This window comes from Megascapheus bottae, unplaced genomic scaffold (assembly GCF_031878675.1).
Source record: "Megascapheus bottae isolate mThoBot1 unplaced genomic scaffold, mThoBot2.hap1 HAP1_SCAFFOLD_118, whole genome shotgun sequence".
NCBI classification, from domain to species: Eukaryota; Metazoa; Chordata; class Mammalia; order Rodentia; family Geomyidae; genus Megascapheus; species Megascapheus bottae.
Genome location: NW_028327300.1, coordinates 366,800 through 380,630, shown reverse-complemented (window position 1 = coordinate 380,630; position 13,831 = coordinate 366,800).

Below are 13,831 nucleotides of genomic sequence, written 5' to 3'. Positions count from 1 at the left end.
CTCACCCACTGCATTTCTAAGTGGCTCATGACAACCACCTCGACCCAGCCACCTCGATAACCAGCAGTAAAATTTATTAAATAACACCACTGCTCATTACTGATTAAATCAGCACAAAACCCACTTGCCTCAGTATAACTTTATAATATCTCCAAACAGTGGCTATCAGCATAGGAATAGATGGTCTTAGCCCCTGTTATCATGCACAGTATGGCTATTTTGCTCAACTTGAAGGGTTCTGCTAAATAAGGGACTAAGAAGAAAATGACCCTTGCTTCTCTGAGATGTAACTGCCTCCTTAGAGAGCAAAGGAAGATTGGAAATCCTAAGTATATTCCAAAAGTGAGAAGTTACAAAACCACTGGGGCGACATGTGTCTATGCATTTGAAAGGGAATGATTAGGACACCTAAAAAAAAAATTCTTTCACAGGAGCAGTAACAACATTGAAACAAAAACATCCACAAGTGAATGGGCAACACACACACAGGGTTCACACTTGCTATGTGAAAGCATTGCACTTGAGTCAGGCCACCAGCCCTTTTTGCATGGGTTATCTTTGAAGATAAAGGCCTGCTTTCTGCCTTGTAGCAGCCTGGACTGTGATCTTTCTATCTGTGCTTCCCCTGTGGCCAGGATAATTGGCATGTACCATTGAATTCAGCCACTTGAGATAAAGGCTCAGACTCTCCCCTCCTCCTCCCCAGGGCTGGCCTCAAACCACAATCCTCCTATTTCTCACTCCTAAGTAGCAAAGATCATACCCTGCCTGGCTGAAAAGGAGCATTATTTAGGATCAAATGGGAGATAATTTGTAACAAAAAGTGTATGAAAGTAACTCTACAAGCTGGGGTTATACACCATCCTTATTTTCTCCTTCTTGGCCTGCTCTTATTATATAACTTTTCCACAATTTATTTGTACTGCTTTTATAATCAAGCAGGGGGGAAAAAGCCATGTTATTTTTGAAGAAAGCAGGATCTCAGAGGTCACAGTGACTTTATGCTATTTGTCCTCTGTGCATCTGGAGAAATAACTCTTTGATTTTGGCCCTAGGCACTTTGAACATATGAGCACAAGACCTACGAAAGGTTTATTCTGGGACAAGTCAGCACAATTGCTCTCAGTCCTGAAGACGGACAATTCTCAAACCTTCTGTCCTTGCTCGGGGTCAGTGCGTCCATCCACCTACTCATCCATGCAAAGAGAAATGACTAGAGAAGGAGCCGGGTGCTCTGAGCACCCCCAAAGCAGATCACGCCACAGCAGCAAGACAAACATGCAAACAAACACAGCCCCGTGTGAATTAGAATACATAGGACAGTCAAGGCATGCAGCCATGTGGAAGAAAAAGAAGGGTGTCTGGAATATTCATACAGTATTATTAGCCCTGGGTCTTGAAGGATAGAGAACCAGGTGGGTGGGCGAGGTGGAGAAGATATTCACGGTGCAGCACACAGAGAAAGAGAGAGACAGAGAGACAGAGAAACAGAGAGAGAGACAGAGACAGACAGAGACAGGGAGAGAGGAAGGAAGGAGAGACAAATGAAGATGAGGTGGCAATGTTACTACTGGAACCCTAAAAATTGGAAAGTGAGTAGGAGGATGTGCAAGTTAGGATCCTTTGGTGATAAATCACAAAAATTGGGGAGCTCACTGGAAGAATGTAGGACAGCTCTTACAAGAACCAAAGAAGTGAAAGAATTAGGCTCAGGAAATGCAGCTTTAGGAAGCTTGTGGAAAGCTAGGTTGGTCTCATGGGAAACCTGCAACAGGGTGGAACTCCTGCAATCAGTCCAGTGTTCCTCGGAGGGGGAATTTTAATGGCAGCCAACCATTGGCTGGAGGAAGGGGTGAAGGTTGACTGACAGTGGAGGCTGTCTAAGTGGGGCAACTTCACCTTCCAATGACAAGTCAAGCCCCACCCCCTTCCTTCCAAGCTGTGGTTCTCAACCAAGCGCGCATTTTTCCCACCCAGGAAATATTCGGAAATTCTTTCAAATGACTTTTACTTTCTAAAAAGTAGCAGTGAAGAGAGGTGCTACTGTCATCTACTGGGCATAGGCCAGGACACTCCTCCATATCCTGCAATGCTCAGGCTAGCCCCAGAACCCGTGATTCAGCGCAGGAGGTGAGAAATCATTTTGGATTTGAAGGAGGAAAAACAACAACAACAACAACAAAACCCCCTGAGCTCGACAGAGAGACAGAAACAACAGAAGTCCATCAGGTAAAAAAAAAATGGATGGAAGGACGGAACAAACCATGAGATGATAAGGAGGAGGGGAAATGAGATGGTGAGGGAGGTTCAGGTGTTTGAGGATGATGAAGGTCATGGAAGAGAACTGATGGGCGGGGCAAGTGTGAGTGTGTTCGTATCCATGGCACTGCCTTTGTAATTATATGGCTTTAGACTCCTTACCAATTCCTTGCCTGCTACTTATCAGCAGCTTCCTTAGGGATAGGACTCATCTGTTTTCTTTATCATTGCATTCAAATACCTGGAAAGATGTCTGGCACATAATACAGGATCTTCAAAGTACTTGCTGACAGAATGGACAGATTAGATATAGTTAGAGTCCTGGATGTAGATTGATTGGTAAATGATAGGTTGATGTTGACAGAGAATGTAGAAAGATGGGAGAGGAATAAATGAACTAAGGGTACACTTAGCAATACTTCGTGCACAAGGGAAGAGTTGTAGGTTATATTCTTACAGGTGGTCTGTCAGATTCTTCTCTCCAAACCACTACGAAGCAAGCTAGCATTTGAGCACACAGCAGAAGACTCCAGCTGACTAAGCCCCATAATTCTTGGACTTTCCAGGTCCTGGCTGAGCCACATGGTATGTGGCTGTCACATTCTGACCTGCACAGGGTGCTCAAATAGGCCTGTGCAGGAAGTGCTCTGTCCCAGGAAGGCAGAGACAAGCTACTAGAATGACTTCAAGGCAGTGTCTTGTCTGTGTAGCCTACTAGTTGTTTATTTATCAAATATATGTATGGTGTCAGCCTACCATGTGCCTGGCACAGTGGCAGATACAAAAGATCCATTGGTTAAAAAGATGCAGCAAAGGTAGTCTTTACTGCTATGGTCTTTAAAATCAATGGGAAGAGGCAGAGAATAAATGGGTCAACAGAGACATATGCAATGATAAATGGTGACAAGCAATATAATTACATAATCAGAATATAGATAAATAACGAAGAAGGAAACTGGCTAGAACCCTATCATACAAGCACACAAGGTCAGGTCAAGGACAGTCTGTGAGAATCTGGTAGTTTCATACCAGAACAGGAATGGAGTCGATGTGTAGGAAATTAAAAAGTAGCCATTTAAACAATATCCACTACAGACATCATGGTGCAAAGCTTGCTCCATGTATATGCCATGGCCAACATGATCACAAACCAAATGACCCTCTTCCCTGAGATTTTTCCAGAGACTGGAGGGACTCTGAACAGAAAGTGGTCCCTGAGGAAAAGTGCAGGCCAACGTTGCTCTTCAAACTCCTGGAAACCCTGCTCCAAGCCAATGCCAAAAATAATCCTATTAGTCACATTCGAAGTGCTAAGCAGAAACAAAAAGAAATCAAAATTAATTTCAATTCTTTACAGTGACAGCAGCAATTAAGGTGACAAGATTATGGAAATTATCGCCACCGAGGGAGATCTTTGCCCATGAGGGGGAAAAATAACCAGTAAAACAGGAGAAGTAAGAAACAGGGATTTGAACTGGGTTATGAAAAAAAAAACCTATGGGCCACCAATTCTCTGGGAACTAGAAATGGCCATTTCGCCATGCAATGATAGTTTACTCTGCCGTGACTGTAACTCTGCCTTGGTGGTGGAAAGCGACTGAGGTTTGTAAAGTTTGCACATTCATATAGTAAGATTTTTGCTTTTCATAAGGTGATACTCAAGCAGGTTGTCTCCACTTCTTTGTCTGCTGCCTGGTCCTCTCTCTTTTGAGAACCATACCTTTCTCTGTGCTTTCTCCTTTCTTACTGATCCCATCCACAGCAACCTGGGGTTATAGAGGAGTGTTACAAAGCACTCAACACCATACTTCCTAACCAGTACTGCTGTTTCCTGAGGAACACTAGGAAACCTAGAAAAGACAGAGAGGCAAGCCTGTGGCTTTACTTCTTCAGGAACTTTACTAGACCAGGAGATGAAGGGGCACTTTTGGTGAAAGTAGTAAATACCGTCTGTTCAGTCTGTTGTTACCCATCTACCACCCTCTAGTCTCTGTACTGTCCAGAGAGCCTCGACCCATGTGTCTTAGGAAAAGGCATTTAACTCATGCTCTGTAGAACCACTCATCCATGCACTCACGCATCCATTGATGTATCCATCATTCATTTAGCCATTCAACCATCCATCCATGTATCATCAATACATGCATGCATGGATCCATCCATGCAGCAACCCATCTATCCACACACGCATCTGTCCATCATCCACCCACCCATCTATCTATGCACTTACCCAACAGTTGTTTATTAACCAGTGTGATGAGAAGGGAGGAATGGTAGAAATTTTCAATTGGATGCTCTCATAGGAAAGGACATGACAGAAATAGACGTATGAATAACCAGGTCTAGAGAGGGACCAATTCAAGGCCCTTGTGCTACCTGTATTGGAAAAAGCGAAGAGGAGGGTGGCCAGGTAAGAAGAGAGGAGGGCCTATAAACTAAGGCCAGGGAGCTGCTGGGGATAGAATAGATTATGTAGGACCTATAGCCATTTCAAACATGAAGCTTGAGCAATCATTTCATATTCACATTTCAGCCAAGCTCTCCCCCCCCCCACACACACTGTTGGTCTATCAAGTAGATTCAACCATAATAACAGTATTTATCATCGAAACCACTGTTATTGTTGTTCCATTGGAGACTCGAGAACAATGAAGCAAGCAGAGAAAGTAATTTCCCCAAGGTCAAGGTCACCAAAATGGGAAGGAACACAGTCAGGATCCCATTAGAAGGTTGTCGACCTGAGATGATTAGAGAGATTTTTCTGTCTCCAGATATCTGTGCTGTATAACCTCTTGCTGGGTTAAGCATTGTTCTGCTTGTTTTCTTTCTTGTAGTTGAAGTTGCAGGTACAGAGTCCCCAGTCTCATCCTGATTCAGGGTCTGGGAGCTGTCCCTAAGCCTCTTTGTGCTCAAAACTAGCATTCTACCCCTCCAGCCACAGCACCACTTCTAGTTTTTGAGTGGTTAGTTGGAGATATGAGTCTCATAGGGGCTTTTCTACCTGGGCTGCCTTTGAACCACGATCCACAGATCTCTGCCTCCTGAGTAGCTAGGATCACAGGTGTGAGCCACCAGTGCCCGGTAGGTGTGGCTGTCTTCCAGGTGATTCCTTGTGCGACAAGGAGTCATAGTGGGAAGAGACAGTTGGAGGGAGTTTGGGCCCCAGTTCAGGGCAGGTCTGAGACCGTGCCCAAATCAGCCCTGAACAGAAGCAGGAGTAACCAAGCAGGTTGTGTTCAAGACAGGATATCATTAGGCTAGGACTGAAGGGATTTATCTCATTTCATATAGGAAAGATTCTGTTGCAGTATTTCTTTTAATGATATTTATTCTTTTTTAATAATTGCAAATATAATGCATACTGATGGTGGAAATTACCATTACAAATAAATAGAAAAATAGTCTTTTCTGTTTGTTTGTACGTGTTCTATATCCCTGGCTGTCCTTGAACTTGTGATCCTCTTGTTCTAGCTTCTCTAGTGCTGGGATTACAGGTATGCCCCATCATACTCAGTATTACATTCATGCTTAGTAATTCTGTGCTTTTCAATCCAATATAAATCTGCCCCTTCCATGTATGTACACACACACACACACACACACACACACACACACACACACACACACACATTTTTCATGTGTCATTAACTACTCTTCAAAAACATGACTTTTAATGGCTGCATAATATGCCATCATTTAATGAGCCATAATTTATTTAACTATTCTGCTCTTATTGAACTTTGAAGTGTTTTCTAATATTTTGCTATGCGAGATAACACTGCATACTCAAATCTTTCTTGACATCTTTTTTATTCCCCCTTAGGATAAACTTCCAAAACAGAAATGACACAGAAAAACAGTACATGAATCTTCAATGTTTTTATGCATCTGGTGTCAAATTATTTTCTTGGGGGTGGGGAAATATATATTTCTAATGCCATCTAATGAATAGTTATTTCAAATTCAACACACCAGTCAGAGAAGTGCATGTGTCAGTATGTTTGTGGATGGGAAGAAGAAAGATTGAACCCATAGGATGTTTCAGAGCCATCCAACCTTTTCTATGTATAGAATACATTCAATTCCTTATATGAGAGACTCAGAAATGGATGCACTTTCTAATCACTCCCCCGATGCTAAGAAATCTTCATCTTGGGAAAGCCATAATTTCTCATTGGCCAAGTTTTTAAGATTAGTCCATGTCTTAAAAAACAAAACCAAAACAAACTCACTAACTCTTGCACTCATCTGGTCCCTATTGCTGTGTTCCAATCATCCTGACGGGATTGATAATTGTGGCAATTGGCATAAAATGATTGCTACCTGCTGAGGCAATCACTTCCAGCTTCGGCAGAAGCTGATGAGCAATTCATTATGGAGGACGTAATTGATGTAAAAGCCGAGAGGAAACGTGGGATTTCTCCTAGGATCTCCAGAATTTCGTGCATTTGACCCTCCCTGGCACCGAATCAGCTGCAGCGAGCAGGAATTTGAGATCGGACCAGGGTGGCAGGGTAAGCATACCATGCAAAGTGCATGCAAATATTTGCAGAACCTGCCTTGAACTTGAGGATGTGACCTTGAACAAGAAACCCATGTATGAGACAGCATCGTCTGGATGATGACAACGACCTTGGCATCAAAGCTCAAAGCTAGCCTCTCCAGTCAGCCATGAAAGAATAAAAAGGGGGCAGAGGAAGCTGCAGGTATAGCCCAGTGGTAGAGTGTGTTATTTTGCATGCATAAGTCCCTGGGTTCAAATCCCAGCATCATCCCTTCCAAACAAACAAACAAAAACAAAGAGGTGCAAAACATGTGTTCCAACACAGGCTAGCTATCTAGGCCAGATCTCTGGAAGTGGACAGCCTGGATTTGATGCCTGCTTTCATTTTCTCCTGCCCTAACTGGGAGAGGCTGAGTAAGATAGCCAGGTCCTGCTTCTCTCTCTACAGAAATGGCATTATTACCATGGCTGCTTTTCGTAACTAGACCAATGATGATTCTAGAACCCCTCCCGCTGCCTGCAGTCCATCCACCATAGGCAGCTGTTGCCTCTGCAACAGTAATCCTCCTCAGTTTTAGACAACACCCAAATCTCCAGGACTCCACAACACCCCAGCTCTTTCCATCCCTCACCAGCCACAAAGCTGGCTCAAGATGCCCTCTGTGTTACAGTAACTTGACCTACCTACAGTGTGCCTCTGGACCCCAAATGAGGTAGGAAAAGAAAATCCCCTATTCTGCTTTTGGCTCTCTTCCCTCTCCATCAGTCTAGCTGGTTTCCCCTCCCTGCATTTCAGCCCAGAGCAGTTGACTGAGACTCATCCGCTTCCATCACCTGCCAGGCCAGCTGAGCTGCTAATATCTTCCTGCCCAGCTCACCTCACCTATCATGGCAGAAACAGGGACTTAGCTGCTTCACGGCCCCCACTCTGCACCCTTTGCATTTCCACAGTGGCATCTTTCATCCCTCATTCTATGAGCGGCACCCCAGAACACCACCGTGGGTCTGTTTCGCACAGCCTTAAGGGAATACCACAGACTGGGTGATGTATGGTGAGCATGAATTTACTTCTTGCGGTTCTGGAGCTTGCAAACTCCCCCAGGGAAGAGTAAGGATCAGGGGTCTTCACCCTGCAGGATCTCATGGCAGAAGGTGGGATGGCAGAAGGAGAGGGGGGAATGGGTAAGGAAAGATGGATGAACTCCAGACATGTCATCCTTTCCTAGGGAGCTCACCGTGGGTGGCAGGAAGATACTGAGATCCCCCATTGTCTCTTGGGAACTGAGCCCCCCCACACACACACCCCAGACCCTTCCTTCTGCCTCTGTTGCCTAAGAGATTAAGGTTCCAAACACATTCTTTCGGGGTGATATATTTCTATCAAAGCAAATACGCTTTGCACCAAACAAACGGGTGGGGGTGGGGGCTCAGTTTCCCTTTGCAGTTTCTCAAAATGTTATCTTTCTTACAAAGAACACATCACAAATGCAAGTCAAGTCTTTGAAGGGTCCCAACAGTGGGACATAAGTGGCAGAAAAGAACCCAAGACTTCTCCAAATAGCTAGCCAACAGAGAGTAGAATAAGGACTCGTTCTCATCAGTCAGGCACAGTTAGGTTAACCACAGCAGGTTAGGTCAGGGGAGGTTGACCTTCCTGTACACAGGGTGCTCGTATCCAGTCGTCACTACATACGAAATTTCTAGCATCTTCTAGACCTTTCTCTGAGAAAGCACACAGCATGCTAATTTCCTTCTCCCTCAAATTATCTACTTCAGTGGCCATGTTGGTGTTTAAAAAGAAAACCTGCGCAGATCCCGACTTTTTCCAAATGATTTTGACATCCCTACAAACCAGTCCTTCATCTTCGGAAGGATGATGGAGTTCTACACTCTCTAAACCCCCTGCACCACACCCATCTCTCTCTCTGTGGGTCTATCGAACACCCTGGGTCACACTTAGGTAGAACTTAGGGCTTTGAGTTCTCCTTTAGTTTCATTGCTCAAGGCTGACACTCTACCACCTGACCCACTCTTTCACTTCTGGCTTTGGGCTCATTCCTTGGAGAGAGTGTCACAGACTTTTCTAGCGAGGGTGGCTTTGAACTGTGGCCCTCAGATCTCAGCCTCCTGAGTAGCTGGGATTACAGGCATGAGTCACTGGCTTCTGGCTTCTCTTCACCTTCCTGAGGGGATGAAGTCTGCCCCCTTCAGGGGCTCTCTACAATGACCTCACAGTGAAATCACCTACGGAAGTTGAAAAACTACCAAGTATCTTGCCGATCTCTGGGAGAGCCCTCAGGGTTGTGGTGGTAGCATTTGGTGGTGGTTTGGTATTCGTGTGAGTGTTTCATAATAGCACAGGCCTGGCACCGAGTTTGGTGTATACAATCCTTTGCCATTTAGCTCTTCAGCATTCTGTATGTTAACATTTTACCTTTAGCAGACTTTCTCCTATAACCATTAAGAGGAGTCACTAAAATATCACTTGTCCCCAAAACCCAAACAAATCTTCCTTAGTGGAAGCTTCTATCTATCAGATAGGTGCATAAAAGATTTTACAAATAAATACGAAGCTCGAGCAATAACTCCCTCTTATGGAATCAGTGACTCACCCATTTTTACCCCTCCACGGCTAGTGCTTATCTGCTCCCAAACCTGGCCTGCTTTGCTTTATGGTGATTGTTTTTCTTCAGCATGTTTTAATCGGGCAAAGGGCTCTCCCCAGGTTGACTCTTAAGGGCACACATGGCAATGTAGCCAGATTAACCTCATCTCTTGCTCTCGCTCCTTCCCATTCCCCTCTCCTCCACCCCTCGAGTAAACAGCTCTTCCGGTAAGTTTCCTTATGCTCTCTGCACACATAGGCATCATGATATTATTTGTCCTCCATCACTCTTTCCTTCTCCCCCCTCCCCAGCCAGCCAGGCCCCTTCCCTGGGATTTGGTCATCTGTAGACACCTTAGCAAAACTGCATTATTCCTGACATCCACCCCATTTGCTTCCGGAACCAGTCAGGGGAAGCCTCATTCCTGCTCCTTTCACCTTGCTTGACTTGTCCACCTTCAGGGTGATTTCTATGTATCTGAATATCAGGTGAGCGAGGGTTTCAGTGTAATGAGACTAGACGGATTCTGATTCTTCCTCTTTATTATCTTGAAAGCCATATTAACCTAGTCTAGGCCGATCTTATAATAAAAGCTGCAGGGAGAGTAGACTGATGGAGATAAAGCAATTCCTTGCTTGGAAGTATCATCTCTCGTGCTGATCCCCCATCACTTAAAATCAATTCTCAGCATGTAGGGTACAGCTCTTGTTCTCCATGTTAATAATACCCGCGGTCCAGGGCCTGATGATATCCTAGAGGCAGAGGAATGTGACACCACTGACTTCGTATGAGAGGTAAAGAGAAAGGCAAGGTTCATTCTGGACCTAAACAGGTGAACAGCAGGGTTGCTATTGAGGATGAAGAGAATAGACTTTCCATTCAGAGGACAGAAGGCCTGAAGAGACAGTAGAGCATTGATACGTTTTATAATTAGCAGATGGACCAGCATTGTCCGTGCGTCTTGCGCTGTTCTAAGATCTCACCATTGCTCCATTGAATTCTCACACTGAGAGCAAAGAGCCATTGTGCTCAGAGCTGTGATCACACAGACGGGGAAACAGGGATTATGGAGAACTGTCCTAGAGTTACACATCTCAATTAAGACAGGATTTCATTCTAAATAATAAGACCAGGCACTGGTGACTCACTTATATAATCTTAGCTACTCAGGAAAATGAGGTATGATTATCAGTTCCAAGCCCATAGGACTCTTTTTTTTTTGTGGGTCATGGGGCTTGAACTTGGCCTGGGTGCTATCCCTGAGCTCTTCAGCTCAAGGCTACCACCCTACCCTTGAGCTCAGCCCCATTTCCCATTTTCAAGAGATTAATTGGAGGGAAGAGCCTCAGATCCTTTTGTGCCTGGGCTGGCTTTGAACCTTGATCCTCAGATCTCAGCCTCCTGAGTAGCTAGGAATTACAGGCGTGAGCCACGGGCACCTGTCTCCCGGAGACTCTCATCTCCAATTTCACACCAAAAAGCCAGAAGTGACTCAAGTAATAGGGCACTAGTATTGAGCAAAAAGTTCAGAGATAGACAGGTGTGGCATAATCCTAGCTACTTATGAGGTTGAGCGTGAGGATTGCAGTTCAAAGCTGGTCTGTGGCTCAAGGGGTAGTGCAGTAGCCTTGAGCTGAAGAGCTCAGGGACAATACCCAGGCCCAGAGTTCAAGCCTCAGGTCCTATTAAAAAAAAAGTTCTGAGACAGTACCCAGGCCCTGAGTTCAAGCCCCAGGACCAGCAATGCATGTGCACATACACACATGTGCACATACACACACAGACACACATGCACACACATGATGGCATCTCCTTTTATGCCTACTCCCAATCCTTTTGTCATAGCACACAGGACAAAGAACCACCAATTTAAAGTATGAAGCAGCTGTCTGGACCTCTTATCAAGAAGACACAGCCTTAGGCCCACAGGCTGGCAGGGAAGGCACGCACAGATGAGGCTCTGAAATGACATTATCTCTCCCACCCCCACTTTGCAGGAGAAGCGATTGTCAGAACCATGGACAGGACGCTTCTGGACTAATTCCTGTTTTCTGATCATTAGGAGAACAATAATAAAAACTCAGACAGGTCTTGTTAAGAGTCAAGCGCACTCTCGCTCCAATTCCCTACATTCTTCTAATCCACCATCTCGCACTGGAGGTACTATCAGAGCATCCTGGAAACTATAAAGTCCTGAGACAACGGGGTAACAGGTTCAAGAGGCTGTTCCTGATATACAGACAAACTTCAAGAGCAGAGAAATCTCCCCTGGGAAAGCCACTCTGCTGTCATTGTTCCCTTGTTTTCTAGGTAGTTACAGCAACTGCTCTGCCCAGGTAAAAAATGATGAGAGCCCATTGAATTTGTATAACACTGAACTTATAAAGCTCCCTCACAAGTATTGAAAAAAGTATCACCAAAGTGTGATAACAGAGGCCACAGGAGACATGTAAGATGTGTCTGGGTAGTGTGAGAGTAAAAAAAAAATCATCCTCTTAATGCATTTTAGGGAAAATATAATTAGCAAGTGAAAATCATGATTTCACAGGTTTTATTTCTCCTGATCAACTCCTTTTTTTTTTGCCAGCCCTGGGCTTGAGCTCAGGGCCTGAGCACTGTCCTTGGACTTTCTCAAGGCTAGAGCTCTACCACTTGAGCCTCAGCACCACTTCCAGTTTTTTTCTATGTATGTGGTACCGAGGAATCGAACCCTGGTCTTCGCAAATGCCAGGCAAGCACTTTAACCACTAGGCCAAACTCCCGGTCCCTGATCAACTACTTTCTGTGTGTTGATTTAAAGGGAAGTGGGTAGGATTGGATAAGGAATGTCGATGCATTTTTTTTTTAAGGACGATCGAAGTCTGAAGAGTGCTGGGTGATTTTTACAGAGTTACAACCATTGGTTCTTAGCTCTGTTGTGTGGGTTAGGAAATCTCAGAAGGGGGTGTTTAAGCAACTCACCCCCTTATTAGTGATTTCTATACATTATTTGCACAAAAGACTTACGTTGTTTTGAACCTACATAGAAGGTAAACTGAGTACACACTCTGTGTAGTTGTCTCAACTATTAAGTCTGTTATGTAGACTCATCACCTCCAATTGGCCTTCCTTCTTCCTTCCCAAGATAGGATAGCAACCTTGGTGAGTCCAATTTTAAAGTGGTGGCCTTTCAGTTCCTTCCATTTTCCCACAAATAACATGATGGCTTTGAAAGGTCCACAGTAAACAGGTGTGTGCAGCTGTACGCTACCTTTCATTCATTCTGGTAGCTGCCCAGGAGTGTTAGTCCAGGGCCAAGGGATAGTTGTATCTTTAGTTTTATGGGTTTTTTTTAACTTCCTAGATAGTGGCTACACTGGTCTGCATTCTAACCAACAGTGAAATGCAACATTTGTCAGGCTAATGGATCTCCTGTCTAAAAACAGAGACTGGGGGTGTCAGGGGAAAGGGGAGGAAGACATAAGGAGAAAGAGAGGAAAAGGAGAGAGTAGTCTTGCCATGTGACTGGCTGGTCCTGTTAATGTAATGAGGAGGTCCTGGCAAGTTGATGTTTTTCTCATATCAGAGCAATGGGGGACGGAGGGAGTAGTTAAAAGTGGTAAGAACAAAACAGACACACAGAGAAGATCTCATTTAATAGCTAGAAGAAAAAAAAGTCCTCGTGGAATTTAAGTGTGGCTGTTCCCGTGTGCTTCTGGAACCTAAGTAATGTATAACAAATCTTCTCCTTTTGTCTCTGCTAATCTGCATAACTCACAGCCCAAAGATCTTAAGCCATCATAATTTGGTATAGACTATGAGGAGGGGAAGGAATGCAAAGAAACAGGAATCCTCTGGCAGGCACCACGTAGCGATTTATAATCCAGGAAACGCGACAGAAGTTATCTGAGGCTGACAGTCAGACACAGGTCAACTTGAAACCCACACTCAGAAAGCTGTTCCCTGCCAACCATCATCATCTTTGCTTTTGATCAGTGCAAATGAAACACGAATATGTCATCTGGGAATTTGTCAGGTGTCTCTCCACCGATCAGAATCACCAATCCTGTCTTAGAACTAGAAGAGATCTTAGAAGACTCAGGGAGAGATTGTCAAGGTCATGCCCTTCAAGACCCAGGCAGGGTCCCAGCTGTCACGTAGTCATCCTCTCCTGACTTCTCCCCTTACTTGTGGCTTAGGGAGGGAGAAAAAGAGTTCTTCTCGCCCATCCAAGCCAGTGTGGAGCCATTTCCATACTCCTGGCTATCCATGAGGACTAAGGTACATTCCAATTACCATATTTAATCCTCACATCTCTCCATAAAGGTGGGTGGGAAGGAAAGGTCAGAACTCTGAATACAAAAAAAGGAAAAAGTTCACTGGGGCATGTGCTTTGAAAGTGTCTCTAAAAGAAAAATGCTTACCAAAAAAAAAACTAGGTCATTGAATTGAAATGCAACAGGATCCTCATTAAAAGTTGGAT